This window comes from Pholis gunnellus (genome assembly GCF_910591455.1).
Source record: "Pholis gunnellus genome assembly, chromosome: 22".
NCBI lineage: Eukaryota > Metazoa > Chordata > Actinopteri > Perciformes > Pholidae > Pholis > Pholis gunnellus.
Window position 1 is genome coordinate 8,728,357 of NC_136549.1, and position 26,191 is coordinate 8,754,547.

Here is a 26,191-nt window from a genome sequence, read left to right on the forward strand (position 1 = left end):
GCTTTATGTAAATATCAGCCTATAGCATTATTAGTCCTTCATGAATACTTGAATGCATTTGCCATATTTATAAGTTGATAGAATTTACCAGTGGTTTTGTATTTGGCATGAAGATATGTGCGGTATTTGTAAATCCCCGCGAATTGGAGGTCATACAGACTAATAGCATTCCTAATGCTTTTCCAGTGAATAAAATATGACATCTGCACAGCCCAGAGGTGTTGTGATATTGAAGTCTACTCAGCAGCAAATCATTTTAAGTAAAGGGGCATTAACTTGAAATAGTGTTTTGTATCTAAATCATATTTAAATCTGTTTTCTTTACTTCAAGGTACGGTTGACAGCTGTAGTCATCCCATGCTTGTCTTCTTGCAAAATCACATTACATCTTTGAGACTTTTGTTCATCTTATTACTCCAGTTGTTCACTGACATGTAGACACTAAATGCAAATGAATCTTACGATTGGATGTCATCCTAAACTTGGCAAACCTTTTCACGTCTGTTCCCCCGACTTGCAGCGCATTGGTCGGTGCCCGCCCCTTACCTCAAACCCTCTCACCCCATTCTGAGCAAATGTTGCACGGCAATCTGTGCAACATTTTCCACCAAACTCAAAACATTGAAAAATTATAGCAGTTGGCATGTTTTGTTTTTCAGCTGTGCTCGTTGAGCTGAGGGCTTTTTGTACAGTTCAGAGAGCACATTCCTTTGAATTCAGCAGTCGTTGGGTGCCTGTAGGGGTCATTGGAATTCTGGGAGAACGAAGGGGAGAAGAAAAAAAAAAAAAAAAGTCTCGGGAGGGGAACATCCAGGCCATGTCATGCCCCCCCCCCCGCAGCAGAATGTTGCCCCCACAACGCTCTTCAACGAGGGGGAATTATCTATTTTGTTTAGCCTATTGCTCTAAACTGCGACACATATGTGCAGTAAAACTGTCCAAAGTAATCTGTAGCTGCGGTTGTGGTTTTTGTACACTACTGCTGTAGATGTGGGATTAACACCAAAAATCATCAATACTAATGGTCTCTAAATTACACCGATGCCACAGCATGTGCACTTGGATGTAGACAGCTGAATGGACCTACAGTACATGAGCAATCAATCGTGTCAGTTTAATAGTGTGATTTACTTGGCGTTGAGAGCTTGTGCCTTCCAGGCACTCCACCTTTTAACTTGAGAGAGTGAGAAGTGTGTGTGTGTGTGTGTGTGTGTGTGAGGGGTGGGGTGGGGAGGGGGGTCCACAGCTTTAACTGTACTGTCTGCTGCCTGTTTGTGCATGCACACACACACACACACACACACACACACAAGCTCTCATGCTTCACAGCAAAATCCAGGTGCACTTTGTTGTTCCAAAGTTTATTGCTTTCTCCTACGAGCCATACAGACAATAGTTATGCAAGACACAATCTAGCCCACACATGTCCACAGCAGCACTGAACGCACCGAGGGAACATACAAGAACATCAAGTCGTTCATGAGTCGCTTTGGACTAATGGTATACCCTCCGATTTGTCTCACCTCAGATAGCCGACATCGCTGGACTTCTTCTGCTCCTGTGACGGACACCAACAGCAAGTTCTCTCCCTCAGGGTGAGTATTTGAACACGGCCCCCTCGTGTCCATCTGTCAAAAGAATCCTTAACCTTGAGAAAGATTAGACGAGCATTACCGGTGTCTTTTCAAGGATCAGCGTTCGAATGAACAGTAAACTACTGTGAACGCTCAAGATCATTCTTCTTTCCAAGTAGAACTCTTTTAAGGCATGTCTTTCTTTTCTTTGAATAAAGCGATAAACTAATTTAGCTTTTCTTCTGTTCATCACGACCCCGACTGTGTCTTTGGATGTGGTTTTACAGTATTGTTAGCCCTACTGTGTTTGGGTGATTGTATTGGCTAGTAGAGGTCAGGGGCGCCCCATTCCCCACTCAAATGTTACAAATCTTCATCTTGTCCACCTTGATAGAATTCCCCCCTCCACTGGGCAACCTTTCAGTTGTGCCTGTTTGGTTTTCACACCCCAAGGATTTTCAATCTACTCTAGCTTAGAAGTTATGATATGCATTATGGCCGGCAAATGTGGGCAAGCCTGGATTTACTTTGTTGATGTCTTGATTGAGATTTGTAGCCGAACAGAACAGAATGTGTACAGGGTTCTGGTGTGTATTACTCTATACTGGCTGTACAGTAATATGCTCATATTTCCAGTAAAAATATCTATTTGTTTATTTCTTTTAGGATGAAATATGCACACTCTGTGCCCGTAGAAGAAAGCAGACGACACACACTGTAAAGTCCAAAGTGGTAAGTGAAAGCCGTTTTCCTTGTCTTTGCATGCCTGGTGTTGTGTGTTTTTTTCCCCCCAGACAGATGTGTCCGCTGTAAAGAGCCACATCAGTCATAACTGTTGGTGAGGTTTGGCTTCAGAGTAACACAATCCTGGGTGCTGAAATGACAAAAACAGCAGAGCCAGGTATGAGACAAACAGACCTGTTAGTACACGGACCTAACTTCATTCAGAAGCGTTGACTAAAACGGCATCATTTAAATAGTACATGTACATTTCCGGCAGTGACTTCTCAAGGACAGCGTTGTTTTAGCTTAGCATCGAATAACAAACATGCATGAGTGGAAATATGTGGGTGATATCGAATATGATCTGTTAAACGGTTAATATCGAATGAATCCGACTCTTCGATCGATCCTGCATCTTTGCAGTTCTGCAAAACTAGGTCTTGATCAGGGATAGCTCCCTTTTTTTCCGGGCTAATGATACAAGGTGGTGTTTGTCACCAAGTCAGTCCACAAATGAGGGTGAGGAATCTAAGTTCACATAATGGGGGAATCGCCAATTATATCTCCATCATGACTAATGTGGCCATTCTATTGATTAGAGCTCTCGTATACACTCATGCATCCATGCCGCGCGAGTGCACACACACACACACATGCACACACATTTCCGAACACTTCCATGTAGTGATGGTGAGAAGAGACACTTTTAATTGTGTTGGTTTGGCAGTATATCAAGTAAACATGGCAGTGAATAATGGTCAAAAGAATGGTGTGTGTGAATGTTTTAATAGAATGACTTGCTTCTGGTATTCTCCATGTGCTGTCACTCAACAGTCAGTCATGCCTATATGAATTGTTTTAATTAGTCTGCGTAATTATTCCAAAGAACAATGAAACGTATAGTGACTTTATATAAACGAGTAATGTTTGGTTTGAAGCTGCAACTGTTTGCTTTGAGGCCGTAGGTTTATTTAGGTATTCTACTCCTGACCTAAGGGGGGAAATCTGTACACCATCGTGAAGAGCGCCTTTGAGCTACCGATATGATTAAAGTGTATGGGCAGGCGCTAAGACGCTGGGTGGCTTGGCTGTAGAACCAAGTCCACCTCCCCGAGAGTCCTATCTTTCCAGAGTGAAGCAGAGTCCAGATTTCCTTTTCCACCTAAAAGAGATTTAAATATTAGTTCTTAATTTGTCTAGTATTCAGTTAAATCTTCAAAGATGAACTCTTACTGCATATCTGCTGGCCTAAAAAAAAAAAAGTCCTTCTAATCATTGCAAAAAAAAAAAAAAAAGTGTAAAGTGTAATTGCCCCAACACTGCAAGCAGTACTTCCAATGTAGGCATATATAAAAATCTACAGCAATTAAATATATCTTTGGCTGCTTTAAAGAAGCTGCAGTTCGGACTGAACAGCCCTCTGCTCACATTTCCAGTTTGGAATTGATTTCTTGTCATAGATCAGAGACCTCTTGTCATTCCACTTCCAATCCTCAAATGGTTTCCCTGAGCCCTGCTAACTGTCGTCGCTGCGAGCAGGCAAACAGGGGGAACCTCCACGGATCTTTACCCAGGGCACTCAGAGCAGTCGAGGGGGTAGAGGCAGAAATCAAAGGGACTTGGATCATTCCCCATTGGCAGCCTCCATTGTCTAGCTGATGTGGGATTGGTGGAGAAGGTGAAAACTGCGGGCTGGAGTGTGGGGGTGGATGGAGATCAGGCAAAAGAACCCCCTTTTTTTCCCTAATCTTTATCCACCATTAACCCCAGTGCCCCAGTGTGTGGCTGAGATCAGGGCCATTGGTCAATCCCCCATTCACTGCCACCCAGAATATTTTAAAGTTAAGCCCCCTCGCTTAACAAAAAAAGTCTTACTCATCAAAGGTTTACTTTTCCCTCTCTCCCTCTCGTCCTTCCTTATGCTCTCAGTCCCTAGGATCTGCTGCCGTTCTTCATGCACCCCTCTCTCTCTCCATGGTCAACTGTTTTGTCTTCACACTTAGGCAAGGGGGAGGGGGAGAGGTTGGAAGTTTTTGGAAGTTCCCCAAGTTTCCATATTTCGATTTAATGAGGTTGGGTTTGGGGTCTGACAGTGCCGTGCTGTGAGCAAATTGGAGCAAAAGGGGATCGACCAATGAGGTCCTGCCCTTTGCTGATCTCTGGGATTTGGAGCCGTCCTGTTTTTAAATAGACTCCGGATTTGTACTTACATTATTTCCGCAGAGGAAGTATTTTTCACACCTGTGACGTATAATTTTCCAGCTTTTTTCTTCGCCGTTGAGAGGGCCCCATATGAAATCCATCACACGTTGAAAATATAACCATAACAAGGCTGAATTCAGTCCAGACCTCCGACTCTCCGTATGAACATTTCAGATTTCTCTCCTCTTTCGCTATACTATACCTTTTTCTTGGCAAGTGTCAGGTAATTATCTTGCACATGTCTGGTGTGAAAGAGAAATGACTGAGGGACAGAATAGAACGGCTGTGGAGATGCAGGGCAGACGGCGAGGAGTGAAGAGGAGAGATTGCATGGAGAGTGTTTGTCCAGAGTGCACAGTTGCCATGAGAATGGAGTTAGAAAGTGGGGAGGTGAGTATAGGCTCAGAATGAGTATTGCCATCATTTCTTAAGGAGAAGATAAAGAGGCTCAATGAATCTATCGATCCTAGTGGCTGCCTGTATGCTTCTTTTCTTTTTTTGTCTTTCCCCCGATCTATCTTTTAGCCATTTTTTTTTTTTTTTAAATACCAAATCTTCATGTTTTTATTTTTTTTTACAGAAGAATATGTGATTTGGGAAATTATACTGAGGGAAAAAGATACATTTCACCCCTAGCAAACTTAGCCTCAGCATACATAAGGCCATACATTGTTCTGTAGATGTACACCTCATATTAGAAATGACTGCGACATTAGAATTGACTGATTGCAAACACTGCATGCGCCGCCTTCATTTCTCCAAAAACGAGCGGGGGATCTAGTGTTTCACGTGTTATTCTTTCCGTGCAGTTTAATTGGAGAAAGCTTGGGTGCGGAAGCTGGACTTCGATGGCATCTCTCCCAACAGCCTGAGATTATTGTGAAACCCAACCTGAGGCAGGCATGACATCAGAGCAGCCTGACATTAGTTTGAACTCCTTATTTCAGGTGGGAAGAATTACGAGTGGCTTCACTCGCAGGTGATCGTGTCCAATGAATCGGTCGCACACAGTCGCACATTCTTCTCCCAAGGTCTAAATGCTGATTGTCTTGACAGATTGAACTCGTGTGTTATCGCCAAACTGTCACGCAGCCTCATTTTTTAGCCTGCACACACAGCCCTTTAGTTTATGTTAGCCCTTCACAGTCCAGTGTTTTATAGGGATATTGTCATTATGACATCAACTAAAGCTACACTATTTGAACCCCGCTGATGAGTTCTATTAATCTCAGCGATGGCATACTCGGTCTCAGTGCAAAGAACTACCTTGATACAAGTTGATGCTGAATTCTTAGTGTATGATACATTTCCAACACACAAACATGTTAATATTGTCCCATACACTATGTTATCCAAAGAAATTGGATTCTAAAGAAAACACCTCTCTGTTATTGTACCAAATCAACCTCAGAATTAAAAATGGTAGCAATGAGATTGTGGCTTCCTGTGGAGAGAAATAAGTCTGACTTTGTTTAAGTCATCGGATACAAAGAAGGTTTGTATGAATGTAAATGAGATTGTTTGTTCTGTTCCATGCTATGTGTATAGAATGAGATTTTGTTTCATGCGCATTTAAATGGAATGACAACAGCGCTCAGATGGTTTCACTCAGAATGGATTGTGTCAACTGCGCTTCCTCATTGGTAATATTTATTATGAAAATGACACGTTTGTATTGTCTTAACATTCTTAAGATTCCTTCATGAGATAGCGCCCTCCTCCACTGTAGCTCCCTCTTTCGCTCTCTCTTTCTTTTTTTTTTCTTTCTTCCCAGTAAAAGTTTCAAATCAAACCGCACGGTCACAGCCGATGAAAAAGCTTTTACTCCGGAGGCATCAAGCCAAGTCCTTTGTTCATAATGATCACTTGATCGCGGGCCTGAAAAGGGATACAGGCGGCGGCGAAATCCGACAAGAGCTTGGAATCTTGACTTCCTCGCCGCAAACCACAAGCTCAGACAGTGCAACTGTTACTACCTGGTTGGAGACGAAATGGGCAGAAAGCATCCCTGTGTGTGTGTGTGTGTGTGTGCGTGAGGAAAAACCTACACACACACACTCACACACACAGCATGCTCGATTTGGGTCACGGAGCTGACAGACAGTGGAATGTGAATGTGTGTATGTTGACAAACTCCACTGCACTCTGAATGGGGTTTGTGATTACACCTCATCATGCGTGCCGCATCGGTCCTGTCCCCGGCCCCCGATCCTTCTCCCTGTCTCTCTCTCCCCTTCACTCCCTCTCTCTCCCCATTTCTCCCTTCTCTCACCACAATGCCTCATGGGCAATCATGTGGTCACACTACCTGACTCGTTGCTGCTCAAGAGTGCAGTTGACAAAAACAGCCCGAGGCCCGTCATGTGGAAAAGATTCAGTCGGCACACAGCGTACATTCTACCCCCCCCACACACACACACACACACACACACACACAACCCCACAACTCCTCACTTTCCCCCACTAAGTAACCGAAGCACCGGGCTGTTTCCTTCTCCTGCTCACCTGTGAAGGGAAGTAGCACAGCTTTCCTCCGTGTCCGAGTGTGTGTGCAAGAGTGGATATTTTCGTGTTTGCAACTTTGCGGCCACAGTGCGTGGAACGCCGCTTTAAACAGCCGTGTGTGCACAAGCGCGTACGTGAGTGTGTGTGTGTGTGTGTGTGTGTGTGTGTGTGTGTGTGTGTGTGTGTGTGCCAACCCGTCTCCCTCCCACACTCTGAAAGACGCAGGCAGTTTCTCTCTGTCAGTTGAGTTGCACTCCTCATGTCATGTAACATAAAGCTGGCGGTCAGTGAGAGCTCTCAGCTGTCAGTCAGCTTGGTGGTCCTGGCCTGTCGAGCTGCTCACCTGTGTTTATTGGACAAGACCTGCTCCACACTACCCAGGGAGAGCACCTTGTCTCCATTCCTTTTCTTTCTTTCTCCCTTGCTCTCTCTTCCACTTTGTTTTTGTCTCTTCCTATCATTCCCTTTGTCTGTCTTCCTCACTCTTTCTCCCTGTCTCACAGCACAGCATCACTTTTTATTTAGCTTCTGCCTTTTATTTCTTCAAATCCACCACAACCTTTCCCCACTGGTTCTTCTCCCCCGCTGTCCTGTGCAGTTTATTTTCCTCTGGCTTTCTTCCCTGCTTCTCTCTCTTTTTTCCTGCCGTCCCTGCTGTCCGTTTTTATTTTGTATTATTTTGGGACCGCTTTGTCAGTCCTTCGTTGCAAAGCCGCCGCGTCTCTTCGGCGGCGGTGTTCATCTCTTCTCCGCACCTGGCTGAGCACACGCCGCTAGACGGCTGATTGAAACTCGTGTCTCAAAGTTGCTAATGTTCACTGAAGCATTATATTGTAGATAAAGTAAATAAACTAGGTTACCATGGGAGAAATCTCTGGAATAGACTGCAGCGATCGGGCAGATGACACACACACATACACACACACACACACATACACACATAGCCGTGCAGAGAGGCTTTCTCTTTTTCACATAAACAGGCGCACACACACACACATCATGGGAATGGCTGAAAAGGTGTCAGTGATGTTGAGGTGTGAGCGGAGCAAAGGGTCGGGAGATATTTTCTATGGCTCAGGAATTTCACAGGTTTAATGTTTTTTGAGGAGCTCTCTAAAAAAAAAAAAAAACAGTTGGATGCAAGGGGCCTGCAGTCAATGGGCTGCTTCTATTGTCAGTCCTTAGCATAAATTCAGTATATAGTATAACTTTTTTTTAATGCAGAGGTCATTTATTTTTTCCGCTTGGTGAATTTCCCGGAAGCCACACTTAACCAGACAGCTCTCACAGACGTTCAGAAAGTATTAAAAGGAAAGTTATTAACTTACCCACAGCCAAAGGTAGTCTCAATCATTTCAACTTCTTTCATTCACGTTCTCTTTAATCTGAACTCTGCCTTTCTTTTCAGAAGTTCTTTCAAACCGTTGTCAATCGGTCCAATTCAAAATGTTTTTTTTGTTGGAAAGATTCATTAGCTGGGCCGGTTAGCATATTGGTTAAATGCATGGGCGGCCTCTTTTGTGGCCACAGGGTTTTAAACCAGGGGTCCGCTGAATGATCCCCTCAGGTTGGCGTGCTGGCGAGGCGCCGAAGCCACACACCGAAAAGAACACGGCATTCATATTTCCGCCTGGTGTTATATGAAACTTCCCTTGTGTTTGCCGCGGTTCCATTTTGTGCCGTAAAGTGGTATAGGTGACATGGTAATACATTTGCATTGTGCCCAGTGATAAATACTCGACCAGGTCTTACTCACTCCGCTGCTTCCGAATGTGTCCGGACAGCGCCTGCATTGTCAAACGCACGGGGCTCATTCAAAACTCAAGTCTCCCTCCCTTCCGCCTTTTGTCAAATACTTCTGCGCGGGTGATAGTTTTCTCATTTATTTAGTGAATGGTCGGCGGGTGAAGAAGAAAGAAGAGTTTTTACATTATGGAAATGATGGAATGGGTTATAATCTCCCACATATTCATCACGGCAGACATTGGACCCTCGTGATACCGTCCTCCATTTGGCCATTGTTCCGGTTCTCTTTTTCGCCAACTTGTTCCCCTCAATGGGCAAAACAGGCTTTAATCCTGTCTCTCTTTGGAATGACAATGTTTACCAGCTATCATTCAATAAGGAGCCAGGAGCATGACACACATCTCTCTGTCATGTAATGCTGTGTGAATGTGCGAGACCCAGATTCAAAGGAACGGCATTGTTAGCCCTCTGAGGGACGGGATGGAAGGGTGAGGCTATAGTTCGACAAAGTGATCGGGACGTTTGTGCGCGTTTTTCCTAACCCGTAAAAAAACTCTCAATACTTTTTTTCATCTGAATTTCCTGTCAACATACATTACATTGCAGTTAAAACATAAGCCCCGAACAGGCCTTTGGAGTCCATACAACGACACACTGACATGGCAATGTTGGGTAATTATTGCCTGTAAGTAGGGATTAGGGTTATGGATGTTGACAGTAAAATGGCTCTCAGAGCATGCGGATCAGACACATTCTTGCAAAGAGTGAAGGTGTTTGTGCATAACACCCTCTTCTTTCACGTCGCCCCTTGTCATGTGTTTTACAGTTCACCAATAAATACGGGCTTACTTTTCCCCACTCACTTCTCTCTTATTGTGAAAGGACGCACAAGCAAGCTAATGAGATTTCTGAATATATGAAAGGAGGGAAAAGACAAATCCAAGGAAGCTAAGATGTTTGTCTGGCTTTATTTGTCCTCCATTTCCCTTTTCTCCCTTCCAAATTGTTTTCCCTTCAAAGTCTTGACAGCGATAGGGATTAGTGCCATAGCTGCTAACAATCATTAGTGTGTTTTCACCATTGTGTCATGCACTGTTTTCTACCCCCCCCCCCCCAGCCTTACCTCCTGCACGTGTCTCCTGCTTTCGTGCCAAGCAAGAAATGAAAAACAATCGCTGCGACCTCCAGCAACCCCTTCTGACGCACAGACAGTTAAATGGTTTGTAAGACGTTTAATTACCAAATGGTATAATCGTTATTCATCTCATCATTAGATGTATGATATTAAGTGAATTGCCTCCCTTGGGTCCCTGTGTTTCACAGATCAATAGATTTAGATGGAGCTTGAAGGGGGGAGAGGCAGTTAAAACACTTCTGAGGCCCCCGATATGAACATGTGCATTGTTTGTGTGGTGCGCCACGGTGACATTCCCTCATTTATTTATGCAATTAGCTTTTATATAGGTTTAATTATGCTAATATCTATGTCTGAACCCAGGAATGGCAGTATGTCACTCTTTCCTTTTAATGGATTTGCGGCTCGTGGGTTTATTTTGATGGTGAAAGGACATGAAACAATAGACAAGGTTACGGCACCACAGACTTCCCATCGGCAGAGTGCTTGCGTTTGCACTTTGGGACACTTTGTTGGTATCAAGCATTGTTTGAAGGCATTGTGGAGATTGCTAATGCAGCGTGTACACCTCTGAGGCCCAGTAGCCTGCAGCTTGATATCGCCTGTATTCCCAATGTGAATATGGCTGAGTGGTGATCGGGGACTTGCCGCACCGCAAGCTGCTATTCACTGCAGCCGGCACTACTAGCCGGAGTTAATTGTCCATTATCTGCTATTATCTAAGCTCTACCCCTCTCTGTCTCTTTTATTCTCTCTCTCTCGCTCGTGATTCTAGCCGTCACCACCAGTTTCGCTCTCTCAATATGCTGTGTCCACTGCTTTTTTTCCCCCCTTACTTACTCTAGCAACCTTATACCAGTGTTGTAGCCAAGTCCTGGCAACTGAGTTCAAATAGTAATAATGATTCCCTTTGTTCCTGAGGTAGCTCGAACATGAAGTCAGCAAAGCATCATTTTCTCTTCTTGTCTTATCGTCTCCCTACTCGAGTGGGAGGTGCTCTGGTGTCTAATATTCCCATCCAGAGTAAAGATTTGAAGAGTATTTTTGTCTGAAAACATATGCAGATGTACAGATTACATTTGAGTTACGCTTTTCAAAAAGGAATGTTTAATACGTGTTGGATTGATGACGTATCTGTTTGACAAGAAAAAAGATCTCGTGTTGTAGATAAATAAATACTATAAATTGGAAGTTTACAGAAGAAGACTCTCCTTTTAGATTGATCAGGTGATAGATCCGCTGAGGAATCCTCAGAAATTTCACTTGATGGCACTGTTTTCCTTTTTGCTCCGGCTGAAGCAACAGGGCATGTTTTATGTATGCCGGGCACAATGTGAAAAAAAAAGAGCCTGGCTGTGCCACAGATATGTGTGTCTTCCTTTCCCTTCCTGTCCCTGGGCACCGAGAAACACCCAGGAACACTGACAAACAATAAGATCATGCACTCTACGATTTAAAAAAAAAAAAAATCATTATGCTTCAGATAAAATCGTTGAAAAATCAAGTACATATTGGCACAGTTACTGCACAGTTGTTCATTAATTTTGTGGGTGTTTTGGAATATTTTCCTTCTCTTGCTCGATGCTTTTTTTTTTCTTTAAAAAAAATAAAAAAGTTTGAGGGCTTTATTCTGTATTTTATTTCTTGCCTGCTAGGGAAATGTGATGTATATTTTAATGTAAATTTTAACTGTCCCTATTCAGCAGTTTAAATTAATTAAATTGCATTCCTCCTGTGCTGCCAGGCGATGCTTTAATAATTACATCAACAAGATGATACAAATTATAAAGCCTGGAGTGTTTCTGCAGTTCATTTCAATCATACACCTCTCAACTGATACAGTTGGATCTTCACCTGCAATTAGTCCCCACCCCCCCCCCTCACACACACACACACACACACACACACACACACACACACACACACACATACACACAATGTAATGCATACATTATAAAGTGCTACACTTTTTTATTAGAGTTTAGAAATAAATGCAAAGTATTAAAGCATAAAACTCAGTTGAAAGGGAAAAATGGTTGCCCTTTGTCCATTACTCTCCCTGCTGTCCAACGGGGAGGGAGGGGGATTAAAGCGAGTTTAAATAGAGGTTGGATGGATGGATCGGGGGTGCGTAGGGTGGTGGGGGTCAAGATCATATTAAGAGCTCACAAAGCAAATGGTTCAGCGTTGGTCTGGTGGCCCTGCCTCATGAGCAGCCTCTAAAGACGCAATATATCACAGTGAGAAATAGCTGGAGCTTGTGTTTCAGCGTCGTGCGCAATCATAAATAAAGGTGTGCCGCGTATAATTGAGGCTCGTGCATGGGGAACGCGGCTGGAGATGAGAAATGGAAATCTGTGTACTGGTAAATAGATAATCACACAAAAGTAATTGAGGTTTTCAAACCCCAATCTAGTCTGCCAGCATGAGCTCGTTTGCATGTTAATCACGTCGGTGATTTCCCTTCATCACAGGGAAGTCCGTGCACACTTCCATAACCAGCTTTTAATTGCATTTAAAATGTCACAGAGGTGGAACACATGTAATTTAGCCAGAACTGTGTCCAAATTAATGGGTACTACTGAGACGCTCCATTGGACAGGGTTGGAAATGAGAGAGGCTGTCCATTGTTTGGGGTCTTTATTAGAGAGTCTTCCAGTCTCTCCACGATAACATCTCTTCAGTACATATCAAGACTTCAAAATTAAATCTGACAAGCATTTTGTGAAGGACTTACCCACTACTGTAGATGCCAACTTCTTGCGAAATAAGCCAAATGGACGGACATTAGAAAGGTGGGGGAAAGAAACATCAAAGGGAAAGACCACAAAGCCAAAGTGTTGGGTTTTAAATAGAGAAAGGAAGGGGGGAATAGTTTATTTTCTATCATCACCAGGTGTTCTGTGGCGTATAAATTACCAAGATGATGTTTCCATAACACAGCTTAGGGCACTCTAGAGAGGGGAAACCTGCAAAACAGACCTATTTAATTTTTCATTGAGGTAGACCATCAGGAGCAATAAGCCAATATTCCTCTTCCCCTTTTTTCCAGATGCCTTCCACACCACTGTATCTTACCAAAACCCAAGCCCCTCTTACCTCTTTCTTTCTGGGTTGTTTTTTTTTTTCAAAAAAAAGGAAAAGTTCTGCCGAGACCTACATGAAAGGAAGGAACTGTTGAAATGTTAATTTTACCATCTGCTGTAGAGGCCTGCTACCTTTTTTTTTTTTGTGTGTGTGTGTGTGTGCATTTTCTTTTTCCTTCCCCCCCCCTTGCCTTCTTTAATTCCCAGTAGTTCTGTTCTGTTTCATGAATGTGCTGCTATTTTGGCTGTTTGAAGTCATGGGGTCTTTGCTTAGCACGGCTTTGACCGGCTGGAAAATACAATGCCACATGCTGGACGGTGGAGGCCGTCCATTAGTTTCCTGTTAAAACGCCCGGTCCCTCCTGGTAACCCTGTTTCTTATACCAGTCCCAAGGCTCCAGTTCCGCTCCCATGCCCACCTCCAGCACACCGTCTGTCAGTCTCCCTCGCTGACTTAGTCTTGCCCTTGCTCTCTTTCCTTCCTGAGTGTTCGCGTCTTTGGGGACCTATTTAGTGTGTTTATCTTAATGCTGAGGATTTTAATCACTCGTTTACAAGACCCCTAGCACCTTTAGCTAATCAAAGTTCTTTTTCTCTCTCTCAGCACACATTATATTAGTTTTCCTGTAAGCTCAATAAACCCCCAGCACATCCAAGATAGAAATGAAATTCCTTGACAACTTGTGTTCCTCCATCTTTTTTTTTCTTCTTTTTGTCCCGTCTTCTCATCAGACAAGTTGACACATTTAAAAAAAAAAAAAAGCAAAAGCATATTGCCAAGTTTGCTGTGAAGATTTTGCCAAATGGAGAGATTCCATTGTGAGATTTGATAGTTGGCAATTAGGGTGAGACATCCTGTGTGCAGAGTTGCTTAGCATTTTTCTTGGCCGGGACCAGATTGTTTAGTCTGCTCTCATTGTGAGCTGTTTCTGAGCTGCACTTGACGGTTGTTTGCAGAGCGCTGGGGGAAAATGTGAGAGGGGCCAGTGCCTTTTTCTCTATTTATTTATTTTCCCCGTCCTTGGAGCTGGAATCTGATTTGTGTTCATGTTTCTCTATTCTCTCTCTGAGCGTTTTTTAAGTGTGGCTGCTGAAATCTAGACTCTGTATGACCTCACTGTGCGGCCTGTGTTTCATTAATGACCAGCCCTGTGGTTTGAGGGAGAGGAATATTTTTCATATGACACCGCCTTGCATTAGCGCGGAGCGGCAGCTGCACAACCACAAAACCATCCAATTTTGTGGCTTTTGAAAGGTGTGAAAAGTTCAGCTCCCTATAGCAAGCGTTGCATTTATAATTATTGTCGGTGTATACGTGTGCGTGTACGTGTCAAGGAGCGGAAACTACTGAAGACTTGTAAAAGTAACAACTCCACAAAAAAAAGTCACCTGCTAATGAAACATTTGTCTTTCATTCTCCGAAGGCTGGAGTAAATAGCGGCGATATATTTCAGAGTGAGACGTTTACACACTCCCAGGGTTGACATGCTACGCCTAAGAGAAGCCACCTAAAACAACACGCAGCCATTCAAAGTGGTGGAGGTAGCATTTTGACAGCTTGATTCATTTGGAATAAATATTTCATTTCAAAATGGTTTCATACTGTTTGGACCCTTAGAGTCCCTAATACAAGCAAGTCTTTTTAAGTCTTTAAAAAAAAAAGAAAAAAAAAGAAATGTTTTAAGTGCCACATCTGGCATAAGAGGTATTTCTTCGCAGATTGATTGATTTCCCAGGCTTTGTTGGAAGCAACTCACGCGAGCCGCACGGCAATTGACTAAAAAGCATTGCAACAATTCACAGACACACGTAGAAAGCCTCGGCACCCCTCCCCTCCAAAAAAAAACCAGACACTAGACTACTGTAACTCTGTTTTGTACCTCGCAGGATATTGAATATCCAAAAGGAAACCTCGGATTTGTCCTGTCTCAAAAACAAAAGAGCCCTTGTGCTGCCGCCCTCCGCCTCTCGCTCGCTCTCACTTTTGAAACCAAACCGTTGCTGTCACCATAACACAACAAACGCGACTCATTTGAATACATGAGATAGCTTTGAGCGTATTTCCAGATCATCCCGAGCCATTCATCACCGCACTCCCGTAGCCCTGGCAGCATTAAGTGTGGTGTTGTCAGCTTGAAGGCAGGAGGTGGAACAGGGAGAGATTGAGGTTAGTCACCAGGGCTCAGGGAGAGTGAACAAAGGAGAAGATTACCTAATAGTCCTGCTATGTATTTGAAGTGGAGCCTTGCTGTTTGTTTGGGGAGGTTCGGGGCTGGATGTGCACAGGGAGATGTCTCACAGGCAGCTGATGGGTACTTTTAAGCTGTCAGAAACACCCTCTTTGCCATTCGTCTTCCCGAATAGACGGCAACAGGCTACGACAGGGCCAAAGAGGCGATAGAGAGAGAAAGTTAATGATGTTTCCCGAGTTCGCAAACTCTCGAAAATGTTGCCTCCAAGTATAATTGGGTGCCTTATTGTAAATTAAAAGTCGTCTGTGACGATGGCTTGACAAGTGTTTGAAGCCACTGATGCACGCTCCACGCCGCTTATTTCGGGGCCCGGGTGTTACGAGATCTCTAATGAGTCTGCTCTCGACTTGTATGTTGTTTTGTAAACAACAGTCGTGCAGGTTTATCATCGAGAAATATAAGTTCTAATATTTTGCTCACGACAGAAACAAATGTGCGGTCACAGCACAAAACATCATCAACCCGGTGTAAACTACTTAATTACATGCCACGACTGCACACAACAAACTGAAACGGGGATACTCGTGCGCATCTAAGGGTAATTTGTTTTAATTTATTTGCATCGTTTTCCTAAATTAACCTCATTAAAGGAAACGTAGCGTTGGAAAGGTACACAGGTTCCTTGATTTAAGGTTGTGATACGTGCAACATATTGCGAGTTTTTCACCAAGTGATTCAATTTTGTGAACAAAAGACTTTTCTTACTTCGATTTCCTGAAGGCGTTGTTGGACAGTATGACCCAAACCAATCTGTTAAAAACTTTTAAAGTGGTGTCGCTGGATTTCTTTCTTTTTAACCCGTAAATTGCAGTCTTCCTTTCTCCGGTGATTTTGAACAAACAGTTCCAACTCTCGATTCTCTGAAATCCCTGCCAGCCTTTTCTGTTTTGATAAATTGTTCATCTCGCCCTATTTTCAAAGTCATCAGCGATTGCTTTTTTGCCACTCAGAGTACTGAACATGGACGGCTTTTAAAGGTAGTGAGTAGGTATGATAAGTGGCTCAATCCTTGTACTAAAGCATTTTTTACTGAAGATTTAATAGCTACTGTATAATGAATTATAATGTATTCTCTCCAATTGCAAATTTCCTCTAATATAGCTCTTCTGCCGTCGCAAAAAAGTCCATCTGAATATTATTGTGACCGGCTTTTTAAGAATACAAATCAATTGCATGGTTTTAAGTAGTTAGATTCATACTTTTGTCATAAATTTCCCCCCAATGCCAAATGAAATGGTGCTTGTACAACCGGAATAGCTAACCAATTTCAAGTAGTGACATCATGGTCAGCTCCGAGTCAACTATATGTTTTAGTGGAAAATACAACCGTTCAGCCGAACATTTCGGCCTAGTTTGAACTCATTGAAAAGCGGCAGGCTTATGAATCATCTTGCTGTTCCAATTTAATGGAACATACCTTTCAATGACAGCGTGTACCCGCACATCATCAAAGTGAAACTTCCAAAGTTCCGCTTAACTTGTTGCCGAAATAGTTTCTCGTTTTCAAGAAAATTGCAGCGCGCCAAGTCTCAAGAAGTGTATCGGGGAATCTTCCCTGAAGGGAAAAATTGCCACTTGCATACTTGTCTTTGACCAAAGTGAAGCCCTCACCCACTCCAGGGGAACACGCGCTGTTTAGGAAGATATAAAGGAGTAATTTTATTACTCGGTACATCTCCCCCTCAGAAGCCATTTCATTTCTCCTTTCAGCTTCCACAGAAGCCTTTTATTTGATCTCATATTCCAGAGTATGACGGGCTCAAACCAGTCGGACTCCGTTTATTTTCATTTGGAAAACACATTTAGTGTTGGTGGGGTGGCAGCGGATGGAAGTGGAGAGCGGGGGGGGGGGGGGGGGGGGGGGGGGGGGGGTTCGGATGTGGAAGGGACTGAGGCAAGTTTCTCTATCACATGTTAATGTCCTCCTGCAGGGATTTTATTTCCACTGTGCCTGAGATTGTTGGGAGCCAAAACTTTATATTTAATTCTCCCAATTTGATCAGTGTGACTTCCTTCAGTGTTATCAAGAAAAAAAAAATAAAAATCTTTCAAATATGTCCACTTCTACTCCTCTCCTCTCCACACAAACGCTTCCTTTCCAGATAACTGTTGAGTTTGCATCCATACAGTGAGACTGATACAGCTGGATACCCTTTACTCAGTGCTTTGAAACGGCAGATCATTGGCAAAAGTGTGCCATTTATTAGGCAGCCCCACTTAGGCAGCCCAGATGTAGCTGGTCACTTGAGAGCGAGACGTCCTCATAAACTTTGAGACGCTAGAGCGGCCACAACACAACCCGATTGTGGAGTCAAAATTAACCCCCATCCCCATCCGTCCTTTTAAACTCCACATCTTTGGCTGTTTACCAAACCCTGGACCAGCTGTCTGGAGGAGCTCAAACTGTATCAGAAGTCCTGCATTCCCTGAAACTCTCTCTCTCTCTCTCCTATTTAATAGTGTCTCTGTCTGTGCCTGCAGCACCTATACTGTATATCCTCTCCAGCCCTTTTACTGGGTGACAGCGCAATGAAAACATTTTTTTTGTGAAAAGTGTTGTTTCAGTGCTCCGGAAGTCCCACTCACCTAAATAGTTCCTCTATGTCTTGTGTGTCTCTCTGTTTTCTTTTTCTTTTTTTTTTGGTTTGGGGGGGAGGGAGGGGGGGGGGGGTCGTAGCCTCCACTGGGCTCAGTTCCACTCGATGAATTACCTCCAGATGTATTTCCTATCCCCCCCCCCCCCCCCCCCCCGCCGCCGCCTTTCGCCCCTCAAATTAGTGGCGAGTAAAAATTAGTTTTGAATTAGCCACGGTGTGGAGAATAGAGGAGTTTGAAATTTTCCATTTAATGAGTTTATTATTCTTTGCTGGAATGCCGTTTTTCCTGAATTAATTTGATCAGGGTCTTTTTTTTTTTTTTTTTAGGTGTTATTGGTGTCTAGTTGAATGGTGTTTTAGTCATGAATGGATAGCCACCGTGTCAGCAGTAAGTCAGAAGGCCCGGGGTAATCAGAGGACTCTGAAGTCCGCACTCCAGCAGAACGCTCCGTGCCTCGATAGCTTCTGGAGATGATTCCCAAACCATCTCCATTATCCAATTCGTGGCCGTTATTTAATTTGTCTGTCATCCCGCGTGGAAGTATTTTTCATTGCTACTTGCGAATGCGTCGGCGGGATTCCTCGGGCCTGAGATAGCGGTTGTTGCTCCGCATATACAGGTGTTGTGCTCTTTTGACTGCCAGTGGAGCTTGTCTTGCTGCCGTTCAACTGTGTAGTCACGGTTCTGATAATCTCTTTGGCAGAGCTGGAGCTGTGGGATCCTCAGACGCTACAGATCACTGTCATAAATGGGTTTCAGATTCATCATGAGCGTCTGAAACGACTATTGTATCGCTCTCTCTTTTTTTTTTTTTAGCTGTTTCCTTCATCTCGATGACATCTCAGTGTCCGGTAACATTAAAAAACAACAACTCAGTAGCGTGTACTTTCCTCTGAGAAGGAATCTAATTTAAACTGCGACCGCCTTCGCTGTATGATAATATCTACTACTGTGAAAAAAGGGAAGTTGTCTGCCGTGCTCTGCTCTTTCATCTAATTCCAATCTGCTGTATAACAGGTAAACTGCTGTGAGCCGCACTTGCTTGTTTAAATTTACCCGGCTCAGCCGAGCCTTTGATTTCAGCAACTCGTTTAATTCAAATGTGCTTTTTGACGAAAAGCGTTTTTTATTTATTTAGCCTTTTATTTATTTCATAAGGAAGTGGGGTTGGGCATTGGAGGCAGCTGTGGCGGCGGGATAATAAGAGGAGAGCACAGGAGAGCCAATTTAACCCAGAGTGTCTATCGCTAGTCTACCGGCTCCTTCGTTTCAAGAGGCCCGGTCAGCTTGAACTGTCTTGACTTCTGTCATTTCGATCTCTTTTTATTTCTCTGCTGTAATGTATACTTTAATTCCCGCCCGCCCGCCCGCCTGCTGTCTGCGTGCGGCAGCGGCGTCTGCAGGAGCAGCTGGAGGGGAGGCGCAGGTATCATTAAGCCTCGTGGAGAGGCACCAGCAGAACGCTGCTGAGTGCCATACGTGGCTCCTCGCAGCGCGTGTTGATATTTCTGGGGGCCAGCGAACGTACAGGCCTGGTTTATTTTCAATAGGAACCCGAGGCCGGGCTCGGCCGGAGAGCCCCCCCCCCCCCGGCTTCTTACTCGGGCTGTTGATATTGAGTCAAGCAAACACTCTCTCAGGGATGTCCTGTTGGGCACTCAGCCAAAGTCGCAAATGGAAGTCACATGTGGAGACTCCCAGAGGAAGGCAATTCACACCCATCGCTATATTTTTTTTTTCCTCGCACAAGTTTGGTGAAAAGCAACTACATACATAAATAATAGTTATTTTGTCGAACCGAATCATCAAGCCGTACATTTTGTCTCCCTCACTGATTTAGAAATTGTATATTTCCCAAAAGGACCGCTATTTCTCAGACAACAAACAGGATCATGTGTTATTGTGATTGCAGTAATCAGGCCCCCTCTTTACCTTCACTGCCTGCTCTCAGCTTTTTCGCGGTGAAATACGTATGCAAATATCTTTTGGACACTGTCATTATCAGCCACTTAATAGGCATTTCATTAGGGATTCTCTGGATGCACGGTGCAAAGGCAAGTTGCCATGGATACCCCGGTGCTTAAGTACAGTATATTAAAATGGTGCTGCCTTCCAACCACTTATATAATCACTGGTCCGTAATGGTCTCTGCTCTGTGGCCGTAAGCAACATATCGTGTGATCAACACTGCCCCGGACTAAAAAGAGCCCTTCCTCCTCACTAAGCCTTATTTGTTTTTTTTACTTACTTATTTGTAGGCGGGACTAAGTGGCTCATGAATTGTGCTTGTGAAACATTTGTGTGACATCTAATGAATGGTGTGTGTGTGTGTGTGCTCCGTTTTCGTATACGTGTGGAAACGGCGGTTATCGTTGTGTGTGGGAGTTGTTCGGGGCAGTTGAGCACATTTTAACAGACGGTAAAATCCCTTTATTCTGTCTGACTCGCTCTTCAATGTGGAGACGGGAGGAGGGAAGTCAAAAGTTAACATCACTGATGCTCTTGGCAATTTGGCTTCAATAAATACACAACCCCCGCAGTCAGAGAAAAGCCACAAAGTCTTTGTCTCCCTGCGCCATTCCCTTTGTCTTCTGTCCTCACTCCACTTGTGTATATTTAAAAGGTCACGCATCCTTTCATTTAAACGCACACTAAGCGTTTTTTCTCTTCCCAAGCTTCACTCATTTCTGTCATCAGCGTGCAACGTTTTGGGCTAATGGTTGTTATAGGAGTGATTCACATGGCTGAAGGCCGGGGGGCTGCCTCTGACTGACAGAGCTCAGGGCAGCGCGTGCACTTGGCGGTGGGAGTGTATAGGTGGCAGAAACGGCGGAGGGAAGCCGCCTGTGATGGGCGCTTGACTTTGTGTCTTGTGCCCCCCGGAGGCAATGCACTTCACTGTGGCTTTAATTGAAAATGAATAGTTAGTTGGTGGCGTGTGTGTGTAAACTGTGAAAATGATAGCGGTGCCGGGAGACGGGGAGCGACATCCGCTGCCGTCGTCGTCGTCGTCGTCGTTGCGCTGCATCGCAGATCCACTGCTCCCCCCACTGCTGCTGCTGCTGCTGCTCCTGCCAGGGTTGTAACCAGCTGCTGCCAGCCTCACCCCTCCCCACTGTACCCGCTACACATGTCTATCTCTCTCCCACCCCACCCCCCTTCTTCCTTTTTCTCTCTCTCTTTCTCCTTTCACTGTTCTGCTGCCGCCACATCAGGACGCTGGTGGGCCTGTTCGTCTCTGTTGACCTTGGCAGCGGGGAGAAGCGCTGGAAGAAGAGACATGGGGAATAAATACCTGAAGGGAGGAGGCACGCAATTGTCACAGATGTGTAGAAATAGGCATAGCGTTCCCCTAGTGAAGCGAATGTTTCTAAGGCCAGGGGCCTCTTGTTTGTCTTTTCCAGTGAGGCACTCTGAGTAGTTTATTAAAGGGGCTGAAGGAGCTTTCTAGCCCGAAGCCCTGAACGTTGAAAGAGAAATGGGAGAAATAACTGACATAATGTGGATGCTTAGAGCAATTAACAGCAGTTGTTTAATGTTAGCCCCCTTTGCCTCTCTCTCTCTGTCGCTGTGTGTTTTTTTTTTTCTCTCTCTCTCTCTCCTGCTTGCATTTGCTCTCTTGTCATCCCCCTCTCTCTCTCTCTCTCTCTCCCTTTCTCTCGCTTGCTTCAACTCCCACCGTCTCTCTCCCCCACTCTGCCCGAGATTGTTTAGTGTTTACCCTTCCCTGCTTCAGAGCTCACTAATGAAAATGCTACATCTTTTTGGTCCGTGTTTGTCTCTAAATAATGATATCACACGGCTGAAATATGCTCCAGCGGAGCCCGGGAGATAATGTGCTACTCATAGAGCCTTTTTAAATCACGCCAGTGCGCCGCTCAGAGCCGCGAGTTCAAGTGGTCTTTACCCCCGTGTTAGGGGCGACGTCTTCCCCTAAATAAATCTGTCATAGTTGCCGTGGGTGCCTCTCTTTTCAAACATAAAAGTTCTGGCACTCTCAATAACCTCTTGCTGTGGCTGCCCGTATTGCCTTTGTGCACGTGTGTGTGTGTGTGTCTGTTGGTGGGTAGCTCTGAATTTTATTTTAGTGTCTGTATTTGATTCTATGTACAAACTTATGTCGGCAGATGTAAAAAAACTCAAATAAATAAACAACAACAACAAAAAGTCCCCTCTTGCATTAAATCTCTCAGGCCCATGTGGCAGAGCGAGCTGGTGGCAGATGGACGGGCTTTCTGCATCTGCTGTGTGCAGACTGGGGGCTTTGTACTCCTCTCTCCTGGGGAAGACCGAGCCTTTCTTCTTGCCAGTAGATTCCTGTCTTTTGGAGCGACTAAGAAAAACATCTGTGGCATGCAAGGGAGAGAGAGAGAGAGAGCGAGAGAGAAGGAAAGGAAAAAGACAGAGAGAAAGAGAGGAGGGAATAAAAAAAGAAAATGACAAAAGAATTGGCAAACACCATTAGCCCTAAATGTTCCAGCTCATTGCCTGTTGTGCATTGTTTACAGAAGGGGAAAACACGGATGATACATCCCATTCAGCACATCTGAGCCCAGCCCGGCTTAATTCAGCTCGCTTCAGCTTTCGTCGGCTTCTTTAGCAGGCGGTGGGGACCGGCTGTTTTTTTTTTTTTGTTGCGGTCCCAGTTAGAGATACTGAACTAATTCATTCGGAGAGAATTGTTCAAATAATTGAATCCTCATGTAAGACATCTGCACATACACGTTTGCGTTGTATCAAGTGGTAAACCGAGCTTTTAAAAGACTGTGGCAGAAGGAGAAATGCTGTGAAATGTTTGTCAGCTTGTGTGTTTTAACTTCTTTTTATTCATTTTTTTATCGATACAATATTAAAACCAATATTAAAACCCTCTTCACTGTCTTGAGAATACATTTTTAGTTTAGCCAGGCGTATTGTTTCATTCGTAAAAAAGCATATTGGCAAAAAAAAGACTCAAAAAGCGTGGTCCTTGTGTTTTGTATAAGAGAAAGTGAGGGAGCATTAGGCTTGTGGAGGTCCCCCACCAGTTCTGAACCTTTGTGGTCTCCCTCCCCTCTCAGATTCCTCTACAAAACGGCTCCTCTGAACCCCCGTTATACACACACACACACACACACGGTTCCACCCCCCTCGCCATTTCTTTGCCAACTCTCGCCCACCCTCCGCCCCCTCCTCCTCCTCCTCCTCCTCCTCCTCCTCCTCCCCGAGACCAGCCCCCCTACCCCACCGATCAAGCCGCTGGTTTTTTGTGTACTATTGGTCCTCCGGCGTCAAAACAATCCAGTGGGGCTGCCTGACTTGTTTTAATTAGGCAGCGCTGAAACGGCAACTGTCTCTCAGACGTGACCAGGCAGAGGTGCTCTCCCCTCGCTCGCACTACTGTAAATACGGCTGTAAATACTTCTCCGGTGATGTCTGTCACAGGAAGCGTCAGCTAGTTTCTCTTTACTTTTTCTTCCACACCCCCCCCCCCTTTTTTTCCCCCCACTTTTGATGCTCTGATTTCTACCAGCGGCATTTCCCCCCTCTCTGCATTTTTGATACACACTTACGCTTCCAGGCTTCTGAGAATACTTCTTCAAATGCTTCTTACTGGGGAGAGTGGATTTCTCACTCATTGTTCCAAAGGTAGGTCATTTTGTCTGTGACTCTTGTCACTCTCTCTTTTGCAGTCTATTTATGTCTGGATGTGTACTTGTGGCATCGCAGCAGTGCTTTGTGATCGAGTGTTACTTGGTAACGCATGGATGTGATATGGCTAATTGTTTTTAAGAGCCCTATGCACGCCGGAGCACAGTGTGGAGGCTACCGACTGCCACTCAGCCCCCCTCGCTAATCCCATTCAGACTCTTTACATCCACACGCGCACACACGCACTTTGACATGCACACAATCGGAGCTGAAAAGAAAAGCAATGAGCGGTGCGAGACTGAAGCCTAGACACACATACCTTTGCGGCGAACGCACCTCTCGTATAGCGGCATCCTCCAGCCCTTCTCCTGCCTCCGCTTCCCTCTCGTCTCAGCGACGGCGCGCACATAGAGCAGAGTAGAGAGCCAGTCGGGCAGGTTGTGTGTGAGAGAGTGTGTGTGTGTGTGTGTGTGTGTGTGTGTGTGTGTGTGCACTTGCACAGGAGAGAGAGAAAGAGAGAGAGAGAAAGAGAGAGTGTTCAGAGAAGCAGATGTGCGATTAGAGCGCGAGCCGGGGAAGCGTGCAGCCGAGGTGCAAGGGGAGAGAGCCGGCGAGCATCCTGCAAGGAGTCCCAGCACTCCCCGTGTGAAGATCCCCTCACACACACACACACTCGCATTCACACACAGGACCCACCCACACACACACACACACACACACACACACAGGCGACCTACACACACACACACACACAGTTGCTCTGACACATTTGCACCCAAATTCTCGTGAAAAAATATTCCTCTTTATGCTTACTTGCAAAAAGTAGCTAATATAAATAAATACAATCATTTGAAGGCGATGGCCTAAATTAAAAGGCAGCAAAACAGAAGTCTAACTCATAATTGCTATGTCTCTCATTTCCAATAAAATGTGGTCTGAAACGATATGTAGTGTTTTCCAGTAATTGTGATATATTTCATCAGCGGCAGGCATAAGAAATGATGGTTTAATTATTTCCAGTGAAGAGAGAGAAAGAAGCCACCATGTCTCTGTCATAAATTTCCATTTTGTACACTGCCCCCCCCCCCCTTCCATTCACACTCGCGCGCACACACACACACACACACACACACACACACACACACTCTCTCCCTCCGCTGTCCCACTCTTTTCCTTCTCTCCCCCCAACTCGAGCCTCTCCTATCGGGCCCGCATGTCCGACCCGCACAGGGGGCCCCGGTCGGTAATTGCCCCGGTGACAACTGGAAATGATAGAATAATTGTCAGGAGAGGCGTCTGGGCTTTCTTTTTTTCTTTTTTTTCTTTTTTTTTAATGGGGCGAGGGTTGATTTAAGTATGCATGAATGGCACGGTGGTGGTGGTGGTGGTGGTGGTGAGGTGGCGAGAGGGAGAGTGGAGAGAGTGAGGGGGGGAACTGGGGCGGGGGCTGGGTGGCGGGTGTGGGGTGGGGGGGGGAGAGCTGGCTTGTTTATGATGCCATCCCCCATAAACACGGCTGAAGTGATGACACAGATAGTGTTGCCTCTCCACGGGGTGACACCAGTAGACTTGCGGCCGTTGCTTCTAGACTCCCTCGGCATTGGCAGAGGCAGGCACTCTGTTCTCTGGTCAAGCTCTCTGGCACTCCTCACCTTCAGGTAAAAAAAAAAAAGAAACAGAAAAGTCAGGCAGACTGTCCATCCATCCATCCATCCATCCATCATCCATCCATCCATCAATTCTGTGTCATCCGTAGTCGACTCAGGCTCTTGGCTGTGTTTAATGGTTGTGTTTTATTGCCGGGCTGTGTCTCCAGCTTTCCCCGCTGGTCGTCTCACTGTGTAACCGTGCAGCCTCGGTCTGCGGGCTCTGTTAATCTGCTGCTTAATTAGTGCTGATGAATGGCTCAGTTTGTGTGTGTGTGTGTGTGTGTGTGTGTGTGTGTGTGCGTGCCTGCATGCGTGTGTGTGTGCGCGTGTGCACGCGTACAAGTGAGCGTGCGCGACCGCTCTGTGTTTGTGTGTCCGTCGCGAGCGTGTGCGCGCGTGCGACTGTGAACTCACTTACTGTGGTAATTTCTGCTCTCGTATTAGCTGTGGTGTTTTTCAGACGTTGCCACTTGCTTGCTAAGCTAATCATTGATCATTAAAATCAAGAGGACGGAGATTTACTATTGCAGTTAAACAGAATAAAAGGGCACAGCCACTGTACAACCTTTCAAAAAGCTAATAACAGTCAAATATGAATCGGTTGCAGATATGTGTCTTTTGCGAGGGCAAAGCTTTTTGCTTGAAGTTTGACTTATTTGTTTTGTCTTCCGTCTCTTGGTTGTTCGGCGGAGAAAAAAAAGAATCTTTAGAGCAGATGTTTAGTTTGAAGAGAGGAGAGGTCACGAGACTGATAATCGGTGAAGCACTAATTATCTTTATCAAAGGCGAGTGGGATAATTTGTTTACTTAAATATTGATGAGGGTGAGCAAGGCATGGTATTGGGCTATTGTGGGCATATTATTAACATTTCATAGGGCTTTGTGCAGGAATGCGAAAGGGACTCCTCTTCATAATTTAATACCCTAATGCATAATGAGCTATGTGATTAGCTCACATGGAGAATTGGCCAAACTCCATTTTGAAGGCAGATAATTTACATTGTTCTCCAGAGTCTGGCATATAATAGGTTCTTTAGCGCAATAAAATTAAATGCTACACATTTTATATTTCAGCTTACAAATCCCCCTG

The 26,191-nt window shown here is 44.9% G+C and overlaps 1 protein-coding gene across 1 annotated transcript in view; it reads left to right on the forward strand.

The window, feature by feature from the left end:
* Positions 1-1,500: 1,500 nt before the first annotated feature.
* Positions 1,501-26,191, forward strand: part of foxp2 (forkhead box P2) — a 90,098-nt gene continuing 65,407 nt past the window's right edge. Inside the window, exons 1-2 of the mRNA XM_079184058.1 lie at positions 1,501-1,595; positions 2,241-2,306. The gene's annotated coding sequence lies outside the window, so the exon portion shown is untranslated. The remainder of the gene's footprint in view (positions 1,596-2,240; positions 2,307-26,191) is intronic.